Source organism: Euphorbia lathyris, chromosome 2, assembly GCF_963576675.1.
Source record: "Euphorbia lathyris chromosome 2, ddEupLath1.1, whole genome shotgun sequence".
Classification (NCBI taxonomy): domain Eukaryota; kingdom Viridiplantae; phylum Streptophyta; class Magnoliopsida; order Malpighiales; family Euphorbiaceae; genus Euphorbia; species Euphorbia lathyris.
Genome location: NC_088911.1, coordinates 45,458,177 through 45,465,990, shown reverse-complemented (window position 1 = coordinate 45,465,990; position 7,814 = coordinate 45,458,177).

Genomic DNA, 7,814 nt, shown 5'->3' with positions numbered 1-7,814 from the left:
GGCAAAAGAGGTACGTAATAGTAGCAGTGGACCATTTCACCAAATGGGTGGAAGCCGAGGCTGTTTCCTCCATTACAGCGGAGCAGATAGTAGAGTTTGTCAAGGACGACATCGTGGGAAGATACGGCATTCCACACACTATTATCACCGACAACGGGACATAGTTTAACTGTGGCAAATTCAAGGCTTTTTGTGAGGGATTGGGCATCCTGAACAGATTCGCTTCCGTTTATTATCCTCAGTCTAATGGAATGACCGAAGTAACCAACCGAACAATCGTAAAAGGGATAAAAAAAAAGGCTAGGAGAACACGACAAAAAATGGGCGGATCAACTTACAAGTGTTTTGTGGGCCTATCGTACCACTCCAAGAACTGCTACGGGAGAAACGCCATTCGCCCTTTCTCATGGAGTGGAGGCCGTAATCCCAGTTGAAATACAAGTCCCCAGTGATCGAGTGGCCTTTTATTGCGAGGAGGACAATGGCAAACGGTTAAGGGACCGCCTAGATCAGGTCGAGGACCGCAGGAACCAATCCTATGTATGCATGGCAGCGTATAAACAGCGGATTGCATCTTATCATGATAAAAATGTCAAGCTTGTGGATCTAAAGATGGGAGATCTGGTGCTTCGCAAAGCTGATAAAATCCAATCTCGAGAAGGCAAAGGCAAGTTAGGGATTAATTGGATAGGTCCATACCAGATAGTGGAGAAGGTTGGACCAGCCACATTCAAAATACAAGATATGGAGGGCAATACGCTACCACGCACGTGGAATCTCCAAAACCTCCGCAAATACTTTGTCAGAAAATAGAGCACGCTCACGATCTTGAGTACTCTTTTTTCCTTTAGCAAGCTTTTATCCCATGTGGTTTTTCTTGTTAAAAGGTTATCAAATGAAGCTCCTTTGTAAAAGACCTATTCACTGTAATAAAGTGTCTTTCCAATCAATAAACATTGTTGATCAACTTTACGTCTTTTACTGTTGCAATTTCAGTATTCCATAAAGAGAACATCCCAAGTTCTCTACATTCACAATAGATCCGCCACTTGGCGGATCATGGTCACCAATAGAGTTAAAACGATCCTTGGACGCAAGGTCTCTACACTCTCATACCCTTCCTAGAGAAGGATTTATAAGTCCTGCGGGCGGATCATTTTACCTCAAAGATAGGTAGCAAATTGAACCCCTGGGCAGCTTTACTTCCTCTAAGAAGGAATAGAACAGCTTCAAAACCTTCACAAAGGTTCATACAATGGAGTATGGCTGGCCACCTACTCCAAACCAAAATCTCTAAGCAAAATCGAAAAAATAGGGTTACCCCCTTTCTTCGCCCTCGCCGCTTGAGGGTCCTCCTCCACAACCATAGATTCGCCACCAGTAAAGATATCTCTTAAAGGAACAAAACCTAATGAAAAGACGAAATCAAAGGCTGGTAGTATCCCTTTAAAAATCATCCGTCACAACTGTGATGTTACTACACGCGCCGGCCATAAAAGAACATTGAACAGAATGCTCGCAGAAGCACAAGACGACGCGCAGAGGACCCAAAAGCCCTGAAGGACTTTAAAGGAATTTTGGGGGGGGGGGGGGGCTTCTGATAACATCGAGATATTATCACAAGGACCAAAAGAGATAATTGCCTCAAGTATGTCACGTAGCACAAGAAGCCGCCCGACGGATCTCCCTGGATTAGCTCTAAGAGATCCGCTGGCGGATCTCTAAGGCGAGTCTCTCCACTTTCCCAGATAACGGCTGGCCGCCGTCTCGGCCATAAATGAATCATTAATGTTCTCAAAACCGTCAGGTTAAGAGTAACTTATAACCGCCAATAAATGAGCATTAAATAGAGACTTTCTAGTTACCAAGGGGTTACGAATTCTCCAACTATAAATAGCCTACATCTAGGGCTACCAAAAGGTACATTCCTTCTTACGTTCCCTCATCCTTGTCAATACAGTTTATTTTCCATATTAGCTACTGACTTAGGCATCGGAGTGTCCCCGGCCGATTCCAACGGCGCCTCACAGGGACGTGATTCGATCAGAAGTTTCTCCAGTGTTATCAGACTATGATCCATTTTTGGTAGTTCGGAAGTCCAAAACGATAGAATAGATCTAATCTAAAGCTTTTGAATAAATCTGGAAAGTTGTGGACTGTTTCTGTAATTCTACATTTTCTGTCACTAATAGCTGTTTACCGATGGATTTTCCGTCGGTAAAGCTGCTGGAACCTTAAATACCCATTTTTGAGTCTTTTTCTTATCTTTTTGACATTTCTTCTTAAGTATATCTCTATTTAATTATGTAAAATACTTGATAAATATATTTTTGGTTTATATAATTATTATCAACATATTATATGTCTATTTATGTTATGTTAGAAATTTAACTTATATTGATTCGGTTTGTAAATTATATAATTATATATGTATAGTTTTTGTGACTTTTGAGAGGATTAATTGGTTTTTTTGGGTTATGATGTAAATATCGTTTTTGAATCAAAGGTTATTTTCTTATTTGTGAACATGCCTCATCATTTTTACATGTTTTGATTATAATATATCATACTTAGTGTTATTTTCATTATTATACATATACTTAGCTATACTATAAGGTATTCTTTGCTTGGTTTTCAAAGTTATATGTATATCATTATTTTTATCTAAAAATATATATATGTATATATGTACATATTCTTCCTTATTCTTTTTGGCATTTGGGGACATGGTTTTAAATTGGTTTTCAATTGAGGAATTTTGGTTTAGTTGGTTCATGGTTGCAATTATGATAATGTTAAAGGTTAATTGAGTGAAAAGGGGAAAGTAAAATCACAAAAAAGAGTTTAATTTGCTTATTTAAACTTAAAGTTTTCTAGATATTCCTAAAGTGTAAATAACGTTTTCTTGACATTTTTAAACCATTTCTTAAAACATCACGTTCTAAAACCTTAATTCGTTCCAACGACGGATTAAGCGAACCTTGTAATTAAAATTGCTTTTAATTGTAAATAATAGAGTTTTTGAATTGTTTTCTTAACTAAATGGTTTTTTTTTAACAAAATAAATTGACTTGTATGCTTAATCACGTTTTCTTGTTAAGACTTTTATCTCAATATTTTCCAACGCTCGAGTCGTTCCAACGGCGATTCGAGTGAATGTCATTAAACGGGGTTTTGAAACGTACCTAAATCGTTCCAACGGCGATTAAGGTACGAACCATGTAAATAAACTCATTTTTGGGAAGTGAGTTTAGTTTAGAGTTAGTGTGTAATACGAAGCATAAATCACATTGCAAACAAATCAATTCTTTTTTCTCCCCCCTCTCTCTCCTATGTATTTTGAATTTATGTAAATGGGTGATTCTTTACTAAAATGGCTTTCAATAATATATGCTCGAAACGGTTTCAAAGCGAGAAAGAAAAGGTTTCAAATGAATTTTAAACTTAAAGAAATATGCGATTAGTCCGTTATCGCCTAACACGCTGAGTAGGAGGCCGGTGGTTCATAACCGGGCGATGTCGGGGTGCCTAGTAGCCTTTCTCCGGAAAGGAGCTAGCCTTCTCGGCTTGTACCTAAGTTTCCCGAACCCTCACCGGTCTCCCGTAAGGGATCGGTGTTCATTTTCCCATTCGTGGGTGGCGACTCTTCCATACTCCGAGCTCCGGTCCTGCCGAGCAGCTTGATTCCACGATTGGTTGCTTTCGGTGCCAATCACCGCTTACGTCGCCATGAGGTGTCCACCCCCCGGTCCGCCCGGGAGATTAGGCCGCGGCACCTCGTCTAACAAGTGGCGACTCTGCTGGGGAAGCGAGAAATTGGATTCCGGAAGGCGTGTATTAAGCCCTTAACGGGGACGGATCTTATTATTTCTTTTCGTATGCATTCATAAGCATTATTGCAAACCTTTTGGGTAATTTCCGCGAAACCTCTAGCGAGAGTCCATTCGTCGCAAGAAAGAGGCTAGTGTAAGTTCCCCCTTACAGTAAGGCGCCAAAGGGTCCCCATCCATTCGTTAGGGGCGAATTTGTGCGGTCCTGTGAGGTCCCGTGATCAGCCGTGTCAGCATATAGTAGCCTTAGAAGTTGCCATAGGATTACCCGTTACTATTTTTGATGTGATAAATGAATCAGTTCGTGTTTTCAAATTGTCGTGATACGTGTCTAAATCCTAAAATATGTAAAGAAAATGAAACGATACGTTAATATATACTCTTAAACCGATATACAAACTACCCCAAAACATCGAAACGATTCGAACTAAAGACGACTTAGTCATCTCGTATGAATGAACTTGTGCGACCCGCCTGGTCCCTTTCCGTGTCCCGAAGAAGGCGCATGTTCAGGAAATGCGTTATGACGTAAGCACGTATTAGTAGGAATCGGTTTGGTATTAAGGATAGTTATATCTCGATTCAAAAGACTATATTAACAGTAGCCGTTATTCACATTCTTTAAATGAGTTGGGATAAAACGAGATTATGACAAAACGAAAACAAAGAACATTTCTGTTTCGAACGACCCCGTTGTAACGTAAAGAGGTTCATAAACGTGGCTCGTCCCTTCTGAATGAAAAACGAACTCTTACGTTACGCCTTGTGTTGTTCTTAAGAGAAATGGACGTATTCGCGAAAGTGACTAAGAAAATAAAAAAAAATGAAACGACCAAAATCATTCTGTATCTACGATATATGTCAATCCCGAGAGTAGTTAAAGAAAAGGAACCAATGTCGTTAAATACGTGCCTTGAACTGGTATATACGCCGTTTAAAATCACGAAGCCGAATTAAGACAAGAAACTGCGTGATTGCACCATATGGACGAGACTGTGGGTTTGACTAATGGCTCGATCATTTCGACCGTTACCAAAACTACAAGAAATATGGCCCGATATGCGTGTTTGCTTAACTCGTGCCTAAATGAAAAAGAACGGTAATATCCCTGCTTCGAATAAGCATGCGATTCAACGAAACGTTGATTTTCTATAACCACGCTAGGATGGCATATCCCGTAAATTGGAAAGAAATAAAAGTTGTTAATAGCCAAAAGATTATCGTGCGCTCAAATAAGACTCGCTGTCTTCTCACGTAGCCAAAATGAGCAAACAGATTCTTGACGCTAAAAACAAACACATTACGCGATGAGTCTGTTCCCTAAAATAAAATCCAAAAAGTGATTTCATCACTAAACGAACACGTGGTTGCGTCTCTCGATAGATCCAAAAGATCCCGTCGTAATCCAAAAATCGAGACACGAACCCACGCGAATAAAAGGGAACGAGTCATTATCAACAACGAACGATTGAACTAAAAAGAATAACTCGTACCACATCTAAGATCCGAGATGCGCTCAAAGGGTGTCAAAACCCAAACTAATGCGTCTCGCGAAATAACAAAAGACGAGTTATTCGAAAGGACAATCTATTTGGTCGATATCTTAGTCACTGAACGTTGATACGTCAAAACGAACTGTATTGTCTGATGAATGATTTACTTTTCCGCAATAATCGACGGCATCACGCATCCCCTAGACCGCAATGTGAGCCCCAAACCAAAATCCTAGGAAAGAGACTTGGACCGTCGAGTGTGTGGAGGAATAAGGGTGGAAGAGAGATGTTGTGATACGTGTAATTAGACTAACGTTTGTTCTTCTTATCTTATATACCCGTAAAAAATAAACGCACACACCACGAATCATGCATATAAAATCATGCATACATGCTAATGGATACCGTTCACGCAGACTTCATCATTAAGTGATTGTGGTTTCGCGAGAGTAGCCGGCTAGTTAGGTAGTTTGATCAGTTACAGATCGTCAGTCCCAAATCAGCAGTTGTGGCGTTCAAATCATCGTTGTCCGAATCAGCTCAGTCTTTGGTCAGTATGTCTACGCCAGATGAGAGAATATCAGGGTTAGAAAGAGTGGTAAACAACATCAATGATCAGTTAACCGCAATTTTAGTCCATCTAGATGAGCTTGCAATTGAGAGTAACAAGAGTGACAGTAAACCAGCTGAGAACAGGGTGAGCACGGGTCCCCATTTCGGAGATAACTATCAGGATTGCGTAACAAGCAGTTTGGGGAAGAGAAAGCAAAGGGAAGAGGAATGGAAGCAGCACATCACTCAGGAAGTGCATGATCTACGTGGGGTAGGCTCTCGAGGTCAGGACTTTTATGATTTGAAGAACTATTCGTCGGCAACTGCTTTGCCTTTGAAGTTCAGACTCCCTGACATGAAGAAGTTTGATGGAACTGGGGATCCTACCGCCCATATGAACCAATACGTGGCAACGATGAAGCACATAATTCTGACTGAGGAACAGATCCTAGGGTCATTCAGTGCCTATCTGGAAGGAGTTGCCCTCGTGTGGTTTCATACATTGCCACTGGGAACGAAGAGAGATTGGAAAGAACTAGCGAAGGTATTCATCACCCAATATAGCTTCAACACTATGTTTGAGGTTACTTTGAGGGAGCTAGAGAGCACCAAGCAGCAGGCTGGGGAGTCTTTGTCCGAATTTATGAGTAGGTGGAGAGCTAAGGCAGCAGTTATGAAACAAAAGCCGTCGGAGCAGGATCAGATCCGGGTGGTAATAGTAACACTTTGTCGTATGTTAAGAATGAGTTGCGGTGCATGCCTTTCACCGATTTTAATCAGATGTATGGCTACGCTTTGACAGTTGAGGGGGATGGAGAGCCGAAAAGAGCTTGTACTAAATGGACGAAATCGGGGTATAGTGCCGGAGGGCCAAGTACTAATATAGAATCTACCGCAGTGAAAATGCTTGAACTTAACGCTATCGGGAAAAGGCAGTTCGCCCAATTTGATCTGACCTATGCAAAAGTTTTCGAACGATTGCAGAAAAAGGAGTTGCTGAAAGCCCTTACTCCCAAGAACAAGACAGGACCCACACCACGGATGGTAACCAGGGGGTATTGCAAGTTCCATAGTAACTACGGGCACACCATTGAAAATTGTGAGAGGCTAAAGCATGAGATCCAGGATCTGATTGATAAAAAGAAAATAGTCGACCCATCGTCAGCAAACCCTCCCCTTAGGTGCAATCCATTGCCTAGTCATAGGGTGAGCGCAATTGGATCTGGGTTGGAAGAGAGCTTTGTGGTGGAGTCATTCTGCGAATTTAAGGAGGAGCTGTTGGACTCCAATGAGAAAAGGAATGTGGGAAATGGTTTATACGTGTCTGTTTTGGAGGAAGAGCCAACGGAAGAAGTGATGGACGATAGAACTAAAACTGAGGAAACCGAGGAAGTATCATCTCGGAGGATCATGCCTGTGTTGAAATTGTTTAGTGGGGTAGAAGACCCCGAAGCTCATTGGTATGGATATGTGTGTGCTATGTTTGGGGAGCCATAGAAAGTGGAAAAAGTCGCTCCATGGTTCTATCTTTCGCTGGTGGGTGAACCTTTGAAGTGGTTTCAATCGCTACCTGACTCGACTAAGCATGATTGGTCACTGATGTCAAACTTGTTTTTGATGAAGTATCGGAGAGATAAAACGCAGGCAGGGAAACATAGCGCGATGCAAATTGGGCCTATCCAACGTCCGTTTCCGACTGTCAGCAAGTATAATGAAGGGAAGGACCCCATGGAGCACCTGCATTTTTATCTGTCGGCTATGGGTCTTCTAGGTTTCAAAGAGGAGGAGATTACGAGCTTGTTTTGCAACTCATTGGCAGGAGAGTCACTGGTGTGGTACATGTCTCTTCCAATGCACGTTAAAGCAGATTGGGCAAAAATGACTAAGATATTCATCAAGAAGTACACCGCAGGGGGATACCCAGAGGAAGTGCCGATGT